Raw genomic sequence first — 15,426 nt, 5'->3', positions numbered from 1 at the left:
GGTACTGGAGTGTGGGTGGCCAAAGCACAACATTAGCTGGTTTCTGAAAGCTTCTGGGATATTTTCTCTACTTTTGTCTTTCTAGTCCCTTTTCCTTTCAACTTAATGTTTCTAGAACTGTCCTGGTGTGCCTTTCCCAGTAGCATTGCACTTTTCTTTGTGGTTTCCATATCTCAGCCCAGTGTTCATGTGAATGCAAGTGTGTGTACATATATATGTGAATGAACATCACAAATGGATATATGCACACCATCTGATATCCATATATAAAGATGCATATATACACAGAGATACATGCATGTATGTGTAATGCTTTCTAGTCATTGCTGTTTTGTATTTGGCAGCCTATAAAATGTCATTTCTAAAACAGATGAATAAACCTTTTCTAGGTTGGATTTTTAAAAATTAATTTGCTCTTTTCACAAAGCTCCCATTTCTTATTTCTTAAAACATATATTATTTATACCAATTATGAGAATAATTGTCAGTATTTGGGATATTATTGTGAAAAATGAATTGCTAATTACTTTTACCCCTAAATCTTATTTGCATCCAGGAGAATAGGTGAAATAGAAACTATAAGTCACCGCTGCAGGCTCTGCTCCACTTCTTCTTCTTATCTTCCACTCTGCGCTCCTTGTCATCTTCTCTCTGTCCTTCCTTTTCTCATATCACCTCTGTTGCATCTACTTTTACTTAGTTTCTTCTCCTTCACCTGGCTTTTCTCCATTTTCTTCCTTTCACTCTCTCCTTCCTCTCCTTTTTCCTTTTCCTCTTCCTATCTCTACTTATCTCTTCCCCTTGAATGCCTCTTCTACTACTCTTAACTCTTCTTGAGTTTCCCCCATTATCCTCCTTGTCTTCCTCCTGCTTCTTATAACTGTGTGAATCTTATTTATGTTTTTAATATTGTCTGGAATTCAATTTTTTTATGTCCTAAACTATATATAACTTGAAATAGCTTGTCTTTCAATAAGATTAAAAGTGGTAGAATTCAGCAAATATTTTTCAAACTCCTGCTATTTTAAATTAGGTATCTTAATTATTTTACTCTTTGTTCCTACATCAACATTTATCTTAATGTTCTTGAGGTTGTCAAATTGTCTAGGAATTAGAAAGTGTAATCAAGCCTGGAGGATTTGAATTTTTATTATTAAGGGTGTGCATTTTAAATTGTAAATGAATAAACAGCCAATGTTTATTACATTTCAGAGATTCATTCCATACTATTAGAAAGAAGAAGTTTTAGTTTTATCCTTAACAAAATTACTTAAAGCAATTATTGTGAAGGTCTGTATATAGCTATATAATTGTGTTTTCTTGATATTTTATATAAAGTATATATATATTAGGTATATATTAGAATTTAATTTCTAATTGCTAGATGATCAGTTTTAAAATTGAGTAGAAAAAGCAGAATTTTTTTTCTGAAAATAGATACTTTCACTAGGTAGTATATGCATGGATATATGTGTGTGTTTCTCTGTGCATGTGAGCACGTGCATGTGTGTTTGTATATATATTATACATATAAGAGTTTTTATAACTTACTAGTTCTGTTTATCTGGAGAGTTCTGTTTATACCCCTGCAAAACATAGTAGAAAAATACCAATCAATAGTGTAAGGAATAATATATTCTTTATTCATAGGGAAAGTCTAGGTCTTGTGTTCTAATATGTTAGCAATGTTCTCTCACTAATATTGCTGGACATAAATTGCATTCAGTTTAAAATACTTTCAAAGTATTAGAAACACACCAAATTATTCATGCCATGAGATTCAAATAATGTCATAACCAACCTTATTCAGGGCATATGTAACCTTTTAAGCACCCACTACAGAATCTTTACATCTGTTTTTTTTTCTTCTACATCCTTTGTAACAGAGTTCAGCCAATCACAAACTGTGAATCCAAATTAGCTTATTACTAGTTTTTATAAATAAAGCTTTTTGGAATTCAGCCACACTTTTCTGCTTAGTTATTGGCTGTGCTATTTCATTTCACAATGGTAAAGATGAATAGTTATCATAAAAACAATACAGTCCATATGCATAAAATATTTACTATATGGCTTTTACAGATAAAAAATAAGCCAATCTTGGCATTAGATTATCTAGGAAATCCCCAATCCTGGTTGAGTCAATAATCTTTGTTTCTGGAATAAACTATAAACATCAAATGGAACAGAGTGGTACTATATATTCTTTTTAAACTAATGATTACCAATATTAAATAAGACTGACTTAAAATGTTTTAATATAGATTTTTCACCTGTGATCATGAATATTCTAGGTGGCCTTGACAGGGTCTCGAGATACTTAGATACTTAGTCAACATTATTCTGCATTTTTCTGCAAGTGTTATTTTATACAATATTACCATTCAATCTGGAAGACATCATCCAATGCTTTGAAGACTTGAGGAGAACAAAACAGATTTCTTATTTCTTTTAAGAATAATAAAAAAAATAGTATTGTTACTTGTATTCTTGATAATTACCATTCTGACTGGAGTGAGATGGAATCCCAGTGCAGTTTTAAATTGCATTTCTCTAATAGCTAGTGATGTTGAACATTTTTTTCATGTATTTTTGACCATTCATATTTCTTCTTTTATGAAGAGCCTTTGCCCATTTATTGAATGGGTTATTTGTTTTACTGGTGGTAAGTTTTTTGAGTTCTTTGTATATCCTGGAGATTAATGGTCTAGCTGAGGTGCAGGTGATTAAGATTTCCTCCAATCTGTAAGCTCTCTGTTCGTGTTCTTTATTGTTTTCTTTGCAGCGGGGAAGCTATTTAGTTTGATGTCATTCCATTTATTGATTCTTGATTTTACTTCTTGAGCTTTAACAGTCTTATTAAGGAAGTCTGTTCCTGAGCTGATATGATAGAGAGTGGTCAAAGTATACCTTACTGTCATGTACACCTAAAAATGAATAATATAAATAAAACGGAAAGAGAAGGAAATCATCCTGTTTGATGACCTTCAAATCAGTATATCAGTTTTGTTCTGCCTCAAGACTCAAACTCAAACTACTATTGTGGGTTAGCCTGCCTGCATTCTGACTAGGTCACACTGTTCACACATTAACATCAGCTGTCCTGGATATTTAACCATCTTACTTATTCTGCACATTTTGGGACCTGCCAGTCTCAGAAATCAGATGAAATCACAGGAGCAATTTCTTAATCACCCCTCCCCCATATATATCTTTGCATGCTCACATGTACACACACACACACACACACACACACACACACACACACACACATACGCCCCATTGGGTTTGTCTCCTTCGAGAACTCTAACTCAAACATAATCTCCCACACTGAAAAGGCCTTTCCCAACTTTCTTGTCTTGATTGGCTATTTTCTATTTTATCTACTTTTCACTGATGGTATCTTTAATGAAGAAAACAAACAAACAAAAAAAAAAAACTTAGACAAAAATCTAAATAAGACATTTTCATCCATGTCTCTCTATGGATCTGTATCCATTTTAGTTTCATTCCCTAGGATCAGGATTGATGCTCAGATGTAGCAGAAACTGGAGTGGGGAATGAAAGGAACAGAATTAGATATTGTTTAGTTACAGCTGAACATTCTACTTAAAACTGCTGGTGGAATATTGGTCTGCTCTGAAGGTGGTGATGTCGGGATTTCTGGTGGTGTCTTTGTTTCTCCGGGAAGATCCACCTGGGGATCTCCTGTGCCCTCTCTCCATCTCTAGCAAAAAGCCTCCATTCTAGCACCCCCTGCCCACCAAAGTTCTGAAAATTTTGAAGCCTATTCAAATACATTCCCCACAATACAAATCAACCCCCTTTGTGATAGAATACTTTCTGTTTGTTAGACCCTAATTTTCCTTTTGAGGGGTCAGAGAGATTATCATTTTCTAACATAATGTTGTATGTATTTAGGCGTCACTTAATTAGCTGATTTTACCAATAGAAGAACACTTGTGATGATTGGGGCTTTTTCTTTACTGCAAATCAATGCCTAAAATACTGCTTAACCCACAGCAGTAAATTGTTTAATTAAAAATATTTTCTATCAAACAGGCTAAATATAAATTAATGAACTCAATTTGTAAAATGCTGTAGATTTTTAAAATATCTCTTAATGTATTGGTATAAAATTTGTGAAAGTCAGAGGAATTATTAGTTTTCAGTCTCACTTGTATGAAATCTAGTTGAGGATATATTTAAAAAATTAATATGAGAAATAATATAAGGAAAATTAACTCTTCAGTATTCTGAAAATATAAGCAGGAAACTAGAGGAAGATCAATGAGTAAAAACTTTATAATGCTGAATAAAATATATAAAAATTATGTCTACTTTGAAATATTTTATTTATGAAATTATTTATGTATATTTTTAATTTCTAGAAGTAGTACATTGATGCCTTCTTAAGAAAGCTCATCTTGATTTAAAAATAAGTTGATATTATGACAAAAAATTCCATAGCATAACTTCATCTTCAGAAACTAAATACATGTGTTAAAGCATATTTATGTCTCTGTTCTTTAGGCGGCAAACAAAAGTGTTTCCAAAAAAATTACCTTTTCAAAAAAAAAATTTCTTTAGAAAAAAATTTTCTAAATAGATTCACAATATTAATACAAGAGCAACATAAACTTGCTTAAGTCCTATATTATTGTAAATAAAACATGGGCAGGATTTGAGAATACAATAAGAAAAGGAAGTCTATAAGTAAATAAGTAAATGATTAACTTATTATATATCAACCAAATATAAGATATGGGTATGGAGAACTATAACAACTCATAACTAGAACAACTTTGTGTGTGTGTTATTGTTGTTGTTTGGTTTTTGGTACCAGAGATTGAAACCAGAGTCACTTAACCACTGAGCCCCTTCCTTCCTTCCTTCCTTCCTTCCTTTCTTTCTTTCTTTCTTTCTTTCTTTCTTTCTTTCTTTCTTTCTTAATTTCTTTCATTTTGAGACATGGTCTTTCTAAGTTGAATAGTTTGGCTTTGAACTTGCAACTCTTCTGCACCAGACTCCCTAGCTGCTTGGATCACAGGTGCATACTACTGTGTCTGGCTAATAAAATTTATTTTTTATGTTTTATTAGTGAATTACAATTGTACATAAGAATAGGATTTATATTGTCATTTGTACACATCCATATAACATAGTTTGCTCCATTTCAATGCCAAGTACTCCCTTTCCCTGACCTCCTCTCTCCCCCTGATCCCTTTCCTCCAGTTTTAAAACACTTTTAAGATGTTTTGGAAAGCTGTCAATGGGCACTTGATTCCATTGTTAAGGTCTGTAAACAAGTCAGGATAGCACCTGGTATTTTGCGAGAGAAATGTTAGAGTCTGTAAACAAGTCTGCATGGTGCCTGGCAAAATGCCAGAGGGAGTGGTTTGTGAAGTAACAAAAGCAAGCCATTAAGTGTGGAGATTCCTTATTGGTTGACTGCTGTATCTATTTTATGCTAATTAGATAGGCTGTGTAAAATGTATAAATACCTCTCCTGTCCTACAATAAACGGCTCCTACTCCTGCTGTATCAACGTACACAAGTTGTTCGTCACCCCCCGGTTATTTTGCTGCAGCCGGACTGTGGCATTCCATCAGGGAAATATTGTCAGATATATTAATATTTTCTTATGTTCATATAAAAGTATAAATTGGAGACACATAAGAAAGTAATTGTCTGTGGAAACATATGATGTCTGTCATTTATTTAAACCATTAGCAGGGAGGATATGTGGGTTACAAAACATTGATGACTATTGATTAGTTACGGGCACACATTCATTATATATCCTCTTTACCTTTGTGAATGCCTGGAAATGTTTCCTCTATTAGAAGTTATAGTTTAAATATAAACAATTATTTAAATATTTTTTTTGTTATTGTTGTTGTTGTTGTTGTTGTTTTGCAGTGCTGGGGATTGAACCCAGGGTCTTGTGCATGCTAGGCAAGCACCTTACTACTGAGCCACATCCTCAGTCCAATATTAAGTATCTCCAAATACTTTTCTCTTTCCATAATGTCTATTTTATGACCTATTAAATGCTTAAATTTGTTTAAATGGTTATACTTTTTAAAAAATGAAACCACATGTATTTCTATTTTGTTTTAGTGATATGCAGGTAACACTACAAAAATTTTCTTCTGCAGTACTTGATATTTATACTAATTGACTCATTAATTGAAAGTTAAAATGTTCATTTGTCAGGAGAGAGCAGAAAGCGCATTACTAGAGGCTAGGAAGAGGGGGAGTAGAGAGGGTACAGGGAGGCTGGATAATGGGAACCAAAGCAAAAACAGGAGGGATAAATTCTAGTCTTCTATAGAAGAGTAGAGTGAGTGTAGTTTAAAGTGACTTATACATTTTAAAAAGACTAGAAGAGACGAGATCATACATGAGGTCAAACATGAGGAAACGATAAATGCTAAAGGGGATGACAAGCCGATTGCCCTGAATTGATCATTACTCATCACATATGTGGATCAAAATATCAAGTTTTATCATATAAGTATGTAAAATTATTACATATCAATTAAAATAAATTATAAACAATATAAATATACTTTAAAAGTGGATAGTCATTAATCATAAAATAGATTTTAAAGTCAGTCTTTTAATGAGCTATTATCAATAATTAATACATATATCCTTGACAGATTCCATGTGTTGGTAAGAATAACAATAAATAAGAGTACTGTTTACTCTATTTATATTTTATTTTCTGTTTTTATAAATTCAAAAGCTTAGCACTTTTGTTCATATTTATAAAGACGTGGAGAATAATATTCAGTTTTTTGACTGACTTGTGAGCGTTATGTAAAAAACTCACACAGTGTTCTTTTACCTTCAATCATTTCTATGACCCATTACCACACCATGAATTAGGTGTCTTCCTGAATTTTTCAGAAAACAAATAATTTTAAATACCTCATTTACAACTGAAATTTTGGATGGTCTTAGTATTTGTATCTTTTGAATCCATAAATTATAATATTAATCTGGTCTGAGGATATGGGACCTGTGTAATGTTATTAGGTCATGAGGGCAGAGATTCATAAATGGGTTAATGCTTTTACAGAAGAAACATGGAGTATCTTGTTGCCTTTTGAGACATATGAAGCCCCTGGGAGAAATCATCAGGAAGGAGATCCTCACCAGACACTGACACCTCATTCTTGGATCTCCATCCTTCGTAATTGTGAGAAATAATTTTTTCTATTGCTTGAAAACTACTCAGTTTAGTATTCCTTAGTACAGCCACCTGATGGAAAAGGTCAGATTGCAAAGGGGCTTTAGAGTCACTATCTTAGCATCAATTTCAATTTCAAAATATCCTTTGTTCTTTATCCTAAAGAGTTTTTGGTATGTTTGCAGATGGTTAACCTCAGGACATTGTACAAAAAGAAGGTTAAGAGCGAGTAGATTGTCTTTCTTGGGTCAAACAGGAACATGGATAATCTGAGAGGAAAAGTGGGAAAGGAAAATCTGTACCTTCTTAAAGGGAAATATCACAAATTTATTTTAATAGAATAATCCACAAATGAAGTGGAAGTCACAAATCATCCCTGTCCTGATTATGATTAAACACTGAATATCCCAGGTGTTGTTTTCTTGATCAAAACCACTCCTCTAGAAGATGAGAGAATGTATTATCATTTAAAAGTATCTTATTCACCCAAACAACACTGGAATTTCAAATATACCAAATAGTGTTTCCAAATAATAGTTGTCTATGCATTTAGATTCTGCTGTGCCTCCTTACTAATCTACCTTAATTCTGTACCTTTTCCCACCCTGTAAAACCATCTGTTGTGTACTCTCTCTAATTGATAAGATGCCATTAGCAATGTCCTCCATTATCCTCAGTTTTCCTGTGAACATTTCCTTACCACTGCTCTAATTGACACCTGACAGGTCCTTAAGGACACCATCTCCCTGGCAGGCCTCTTGGTTAGGAGCTGTTTATAGACTCTCACATTTGACCTGTAATCAAGAATGGCAAATGCCTCTTTTTGTCCTGACAGAGCTTCCATATAATCCTCACTATTAACTTTTAAAGGATAGCTCTTATATATTCTATACCATGTTTATATTTATGTCAATCCTCACTTCACTGATTCACTTCATGTTTTTGCATTATCAAAATGGTATCTACCTGGAATATAGCCTCTGGAAGGGTAATGATTCTTGGCTCAGTTTTGCATAATCAGGAGCTATGCCATAAACTTTGCTTTAAGGCAGCAAGAGGTATTGGCAGGCCCCAGAAGTCCAACCTCCAACATTTCCTCTTCTGCATTAAAATTCTAAGCTAATCTCTGGCTTTGCTTCTCTGGCTTGGAAGAGAAGTAGATACTGGTCATGCAACACTACAGAACCTTCTCCAGTTATGGCTTCCTGGAGCTGATCAAGCTGACCTTGGCATCCATATCACTACAACAGAGTCCTTTTTCTCATTTGCGTGTGGGGATCTATTTCTTGATCCAAAACTTGCTTTATTCAAATAAGTCTCAAGCCACCTTGGGCCTAAACTGCCTCAGAATTTTGCATCCTTATATTAGGGCTTAGTTTTTAAGATATTTATATTTCCACATGCATAACAAACTACTTTCTATAATAATTCTCCCTTTAGTCCTTCTGTTCATAATCCATCACTTCATAGCTCACATCAAATGCAGATCTATTATGTAATAAATTTATCTAAAACTATATTTATCTATCTACTTATTAATTGTAAAGCTTATAGGATATACAGAAACATATGACAAATGAATTTACCTAGTTTGAGGAATCAAGAATTTTAAAAATGACTCATAACCTTAGATAAAAAATACAAGAGAAAATTTAAGTGTTGAAGGGGAAAGATTACATGCAGAGAACTTTGAGTTCAGTGACAGCCTGGCAGTTCAACAACCTATAATAATTCTGTGTTCTGGGAAAGCCAATAGAGAAATTGGTTTGGGATATTTTACATTAAAAAACTATTGAATATATAGTATGGAATTGTTTCATAAAGCTCTTAAAAATTAAAATAATTATCAATGTCATGTTGAAATAATCTTATTAATAATCATTCCCTACCCATGTTCTTAATATACAGCTAATTATGTGTACAGTTTTGTTTCTCCTAATTTTTATTGGGAATCATAAGAGGAAGCAATTTTTAATATAAAAACTATTCTTAATAAGAAGTGAACATGATTTATTTAATCACTAGCAGTCTGTCATTTAAAAGATAATTTTTCATTTTAAAATCAAGCACACAGGAGTCCAGATGAGCTAATGTAAATAAAGAAGAATAACATCAACACACTGGTGAAAACTGGAAGCATGAACTTTTTTGAGTGAATTGTTAATGTCATTTGCTTTAATCATGTCTTTTATGAATTTTACTCAATTTCTGTTTGAAGATGAAAACTTAAGCATAATGTTGTGAAGAAAAATTACAAAGTTTGAAAATTGCCACATTTATAACTCTAGAATAGAAAGCCAGAAAATGCATTTAGTGAAGAGGAAATTAAACAAAGAAAATTGTCTTTCAAAACATAGGCAAAATTCAAATGCACAAGCGCAAAGAAATAGTCCTGAGTTATCAGAAACAAGATGAATAGAAAGGAAAAAGTTCCATCCAACACATTTTGAAGTGATATTGGCAATTAGCAACTCTTGTTTATTGTGCAACTGCAATTCTATTTCAGTCCTGTTTGGAAGTAAGCCCAAAGCTGAAATTGCATAGTTACAAGACTTTAAAAGAAGAGTAAGATATTTTGATAACCCTGAAAAAGCATATGTTATGCTTCAGATGACTGGGTTAAATGGATTTTTATTTAAAGGGTTTATGGAACAAAAATAAATGTTGCACACATTAACAGCCAAAGGGCATATGAGGGACACCCACATCTAGAGAAAGAATAGACAGAATTGTATAATGTAAGTTCTATGCCTTGACATTGCTATGGTTGTACTTTCTCAAGTTTCTTACGTGTAAGCTCAATGTTTACAAAATCAGATCATGACTAAACAAAAAGGACAGAAATGTCTTTTAATTACCTGAACATTTTTATGTAAAGCACAGGCTAAGGATGAATAATGCCTGCTTATATCTGTTTTGTCTTCCAAGATTGATTGTTCAACATTTGCCTACCCTGAATTTTACCAACATCAGAAAATAAGTTAGTTTCAGAAGTATGTTTTTAATTTTTGACCTAAGGAAAAATATTATGTAGCTTTTACATGTTTAACTAATTATTTTATTCTCACTTCATCTTATTTCATGTTGATTCTTAAAGCATTTATATTTATTTAACAAAACAAACAAAAAAGCAAATAATGGAGTCACAGAACATGTGCAGGACATTTTTCAGATTTTATTTGAATTTGTATTGAAATGAGAAATCATCTTGCAATTCAAAAAGATGAATGTTTTACTTATGAAAACATTATAAGAAATAGGCTTATTTTGTGTAAGTCTAAAAGCAAGGAAGAAATACTTTTGAAAGGACTGCACATGTATATCCTGACTTGATATTTCTTCTATTATATTGAGATTTTTTTCACACATAGAAATATACACTTGTCCATATCTGGGCACAGAAGAAACATCCCTACAGTAGTGCACATGGCACTCTTTTTCCTCTCTCTGCCCTATTATTTGTATTCTTAATTCATTTTTTACAATGTAGAGTTTCAATTTCAAATCAATGGTAATTTGTTCTCTTTGACCAAATTTGAATGTTGCAAATGTTGTCAAAAGAAAAGAATAAAAAGCCACAATAACAATAAAAATAATAACAATAACAATAACAACATCAGGAGATGGGTGTTGATAATTTCCATGGACTTTTTTTTAACTACAAAAAAGATCTGAACAAAAGTTAAATGTATATAGCTCCATGTATTTTTCCATAATCAATCTATATTATCATGACATCTTAATTAATACATAAAATATCAACATTTAAATCTCCCTGGGAGAACCATGTTAATGATTACTGCATCTGGGTATAGCTAATATTCTGACATTTAAGTCTATCAATTTTCTTAATATTTATAAATGTGTGTTAATTTGGATACTCCATTTCTGTGCTTGGCTACTTTCAACATTATAGTTTTTTGTGTGTTAATTTTTTAAATTCATCCAGCTATTATTTGCATCTGCACTCATGATTTTATAAATGATAGAATTTTGTATAATCAATGAACAGAGTGTTTAAGTATTTTCCACTTAGGAATTATGCTGTTGTAAACATGCATGTGCCTGTGTCTTGGAGAATATGTAAATTCTTTTTTAGTTAGAACATTGACAGATAACAAGGCATGTTTATGTTCAGTTTTTAAGTATAGTATGAAATGATTTTCCAAAGCATTTCCCACAATTTAAACTACCACCAACCATGTCACAGGTTACAGTGAATTTCTAATTTCACTAATACTCGATGATGTCAGTTTCGTTCACTTCAGCAATTTTGTTGTACACGGATAGCATCTACTTATGTTTTCAATCTATGCATTTTTCTCTTTGAAAAAAATAGAAGGTGTTACAGAATGCTTTAGCAGCAATCTCTCATGCTCACTGGTTTGAGGAATATGCTTCTTGTTCCACAGTTAGCATTCTCATCAGATTGCTGAAAGACTTGAGGATTTGTTTTTCGGACCTTAAGCCCCTCACACTCTGGATCCTTGACCTACTTGGGCACTGTGATGAATATCCCCACCAGACAACCTCTGGTACTAATTGTGACCTACAGGCATTGCTTGCAGATTCTGGCTGCAAGACTGTTTCTTCCAGGATCAGTGGATATCACTGTCCCCTGTGAGAGTAGCAGCTTCAGAGTACACACATTCATGATGCTGGAACAGTAGGATATGATCTGCTACCACAGCTCAGACTCTGGTTCAAATCCTGTCACATAGTGGCTTGAGGATGATCCTTGCCCTGGATGGTGATGCCAGCACTCTTGCTTCTGAAGTATCTTCCTGAGATGAATTGGTAGTCACCTTCACAAAAGGATTATAAGAAGCTACCTGAAGGAGAGGACAAGGAAGAGAATACCGAAGAGAATACAGAATACCGCCTCAAGGAGAAGAAGAGGAAAGCCTGGAAACTCAGGGGTGACCTTCCCTTCACTCCCTCTCCTATCCAGAGAGAACACCAGATCCTAATCTAGTTCCCAATGTTTTGTGGGTTTTTGTAAATTTCTGTGGAATAGAAGGGAAAACAGGAAAGAAAATAAACTCTAAAGAAAGATGTGTTATTCCACTGGTTTTGGTACTGGTGTAGGAGCCAGAAATCTCCCATTTATAAAACTATGCTATCTATTTATTATATTTTTTGGTGAGTATTGGGGATCGAATTCAGGGGTGTTAGACTGCTGAGCCACATCCCCAGCCCTACTTTGTATTTTATGTAGAGATGGTGTCTCACTGAGCTGCTCAACACCTCACTGCTGCTGAGACTGGCTTGGAAGTCTCTATCCTCCTGCCTCAGCGTACAGAGCACCTGGGATTACAGGTGTGAGCCACCAATCTAGGCTATGTGATGCATTCATCATAAAGCAGGACAGCAACATTTCTTCATAATGTTCCAGAACCCCCAACTTAAAAACCCTTCTCAACCATTACTTTGCTGTTAAATGTTGTGAACTGTTAAAGAGCATGGACATTATTTTTTTCTAAGAAAAAAAAATGTTATTAGGTCAATGAATGGAAGATTTTGATGCATGTGTCAGCAAGCAGAAATGAGTTTGTCTTATACAAGACTAAAATACAATTTACAAATTACTAAAATTCAGCCGGGCATGGTGGTGCACGATGGTAATATCAGGTGCTCCTGAGACCAAGACAGGAGGATCGCAGGTTCAAAACCAGCCTCAGCAATGGCGAGGCACTAAGCAACTCAGTGAGACCTTGTCTCTGAATAAAATACAAAATAAGGCTGGGGATATGGCTCAGTGGTTGAGGGCCCCTGGGTTCTATATCTGGTACAACCCCCAAAACAGCAACAACAAAAAACCCCACAAAAACAAATTACTAAGATTCAAATCAGTTAATGAAAGTTTCTTTATATATAATTTCTAAATATAGAACATACTTATAAAATACGCTATGTACTGTATAGAACTAGAGCTGGCAGGAACAAGAATGTCACTCAGTAGTACAGCACTTACTTGTCTAACATTTAGGGACCTGGGTTCAATCCCCAGGACCAAAAAACGGGGGAGCCGGAATATATCTGGCATCAATCCTTGCATTAATTCATTATTTCATATTATATCAGTTAGCATTTAGTACATAACAGTTTTTCATTTTCAAACATTTTTTTCCCTCAAAATCAAGTGTCTTAAAACAACCTCCATTGTTTTTAGCTCACGATTTTGTGACTTGTCAACTCAGTTGGATTCTGATGATACATTCTGCTGATTTGGGCTGGGCTCAATCATGCATTAGTGCTCAGCTGACCAGCAGTAACAAAACCATCTATCAACAGGGCATTATCAACTGATGAATGAGGCCTGCCAAGGCTGGATTACCTGATGATAGGAAGATCCCAAATACAGCAACACTATTCCATAGCCAAACTCAGCAGCATTATGTGAGGATGTTACCAAATAATTCATAAAGGAGAATGACTCATGCATCATTTTCATCCAAGTATACCCATGTTCTCTTATTTGAACATCCTCTTGTGTACTCACTTCCTTTAACTTGGACTAAATTGTGTTCCTCTAAGAGGCCATCTAAACATGCTCCCAAATACTCTCCTAGAGTTCTGAGCAATCAATAACTATGTCTGTCTTAGAGAACATTATATCCTATGCTAAATAGTAATGCTAAATGTGAAGTATCAGAAATTGATCACATGTAATATAATATATTTTAAACACAAATTATACAGAATATTTTAGTACAGATATAATGTACCTTTACTCCAGCTTAAGGAACAAAATATCAGTAATAAAATAGAAGCCCTCATTTTCACTGAACACATTTTTCCCTCAAAGAGATACGGATATACATATATACATACACACACATATATCTGCACATTAACTTGATATTCATATCTATATGAAATTATTCTATTAATACTGAGCATATTAACTTTGAAATACTTCATGTATTCTGTGCAGTCTTCTTTTTTCACTGAACTTTATTGTTATTAGATTTTTACTTGTTGATAAGGTAAGGCTGATGCATTAATTATCACTGTTATATTCTATTTAGTTTTGTAAGTAGACTCTGGTTTTTGTACCTACTTGTAGGTGAATATTATTATGAAAAAGAGTGGTTAAATACTATGTGTGTTTCTATTTTAAAAAATGAAGAGTTTATACTGGTTGAGTTAATTAGAATTTGGTAATTTGCTACTGTTTGTGTGTTAGCCATAATAATTTTGAAATAAAACAATATCCTTGAAACACAGACTATCTAGAAACTCATTGTAAAACCCCAGGTCACAAAGGTATGCTTCTGTGTTTTCTCCATGTTTTATAAATTTACAAGTAGTCTGTGGTCCATTCAATCCATTTTCATAAGACATGAAATAATGTTATAAATTAATATTTTCCCATGTGAAGATCTGTTAGTTTCAGGTAAGAGACTAAAGTTGCTTCAATTAATTGGTTCTGTATTTTGTTAAATCAAGTGTCTTTACTTGGGAAGACTATTTTGGGTTCTCTATTCTGCTTTATTGATTTGTCCTTTCACCAGTGATATACTGTGTTAATTACTATGGCTGTTTTATTTACCACCTAAATGACTTAGTTATTGAATCTTCTTATTGATTGATCTCAGTATTTTGACTTCCTTCTTTCAATCATTGCTTGGCTTATCATAATTTCATTTTTTTCTGAATTAATTTTTACTCCACTAATTGACACTTTGATTTGCACCAAATCTAAAAATAAAACTATGGATAATTAAATAATAAAAATACAATATTGAATGTTCTAACACATGAACATAGTAAATCTCTGTGATTATTTATGTCAACTTAAGTTCTTTCATTACCATTCTGCAGATTTTGACCAATGTCTTCAGCACACTTTTTTCATATATTAGGCATTTCATTTTTTTGGTACTAGATCATTTTTATTTAAATTTGTTATAACACTGCTAATACATTAAGATCAGTGTTGTATATTTTTTTGTGCCACAGAGAAAACAATGTCCACAGCCAAAAACTAGCACAAATATTACAGAATAATATATAATATATATTATAATATATATATATATATATATATATATATATATTTACATTTATGGAATATTGAAATTAAATTTATATTAGAAAAGAAAATTTGATTTTAATCATAATCAAGGAGGCAAAATTAACATTAAAATATATGCAATCAATTTAATATTTTATCATTAATTTAAAAAGATAAAAATTGTTAAATATAAATAATGACCACA

At 32.9% G+C, this 15,426-nt stretch overlaps 1 pseudogene; it reads left to right on the top strand.

Annotated features, from left to right (window-relative positions):
* The first annotated feature begins 8,156 nt into the window (after positions 1-8,156).
* LOC143387815 (interleukin enhancer-binding factor 2 homolog pseudogene) lies at positions 8,157-12,124 on the top strand (annotated as a pseudogene).
* The last annotated feature ends 3,302 nt before the right edge of the window (positions 12,125-15,426 follow it).

Source organism: Callospermophilus lateralis, unplaced genomic scaffold, assembly GCF_048772815.1.
Source record: "Callospermophilus lateralis isolate mCalLat2 unplaced genomic scaffold, mCalLat2.hap1 Scaffold_86, whole genome shotgun sequence".
NCBI classification, from domain to species: Eukaryota; Metazoa; Chordata; class Mammalia; order Rodentia; family Sciuridae; genus Callospermophilus; species Callospermophilus lateralis.
Note: the sequence above shows the minus strand (reverse complement) of the source record. Positions and strands in the feature narration are given on the sequence as shown.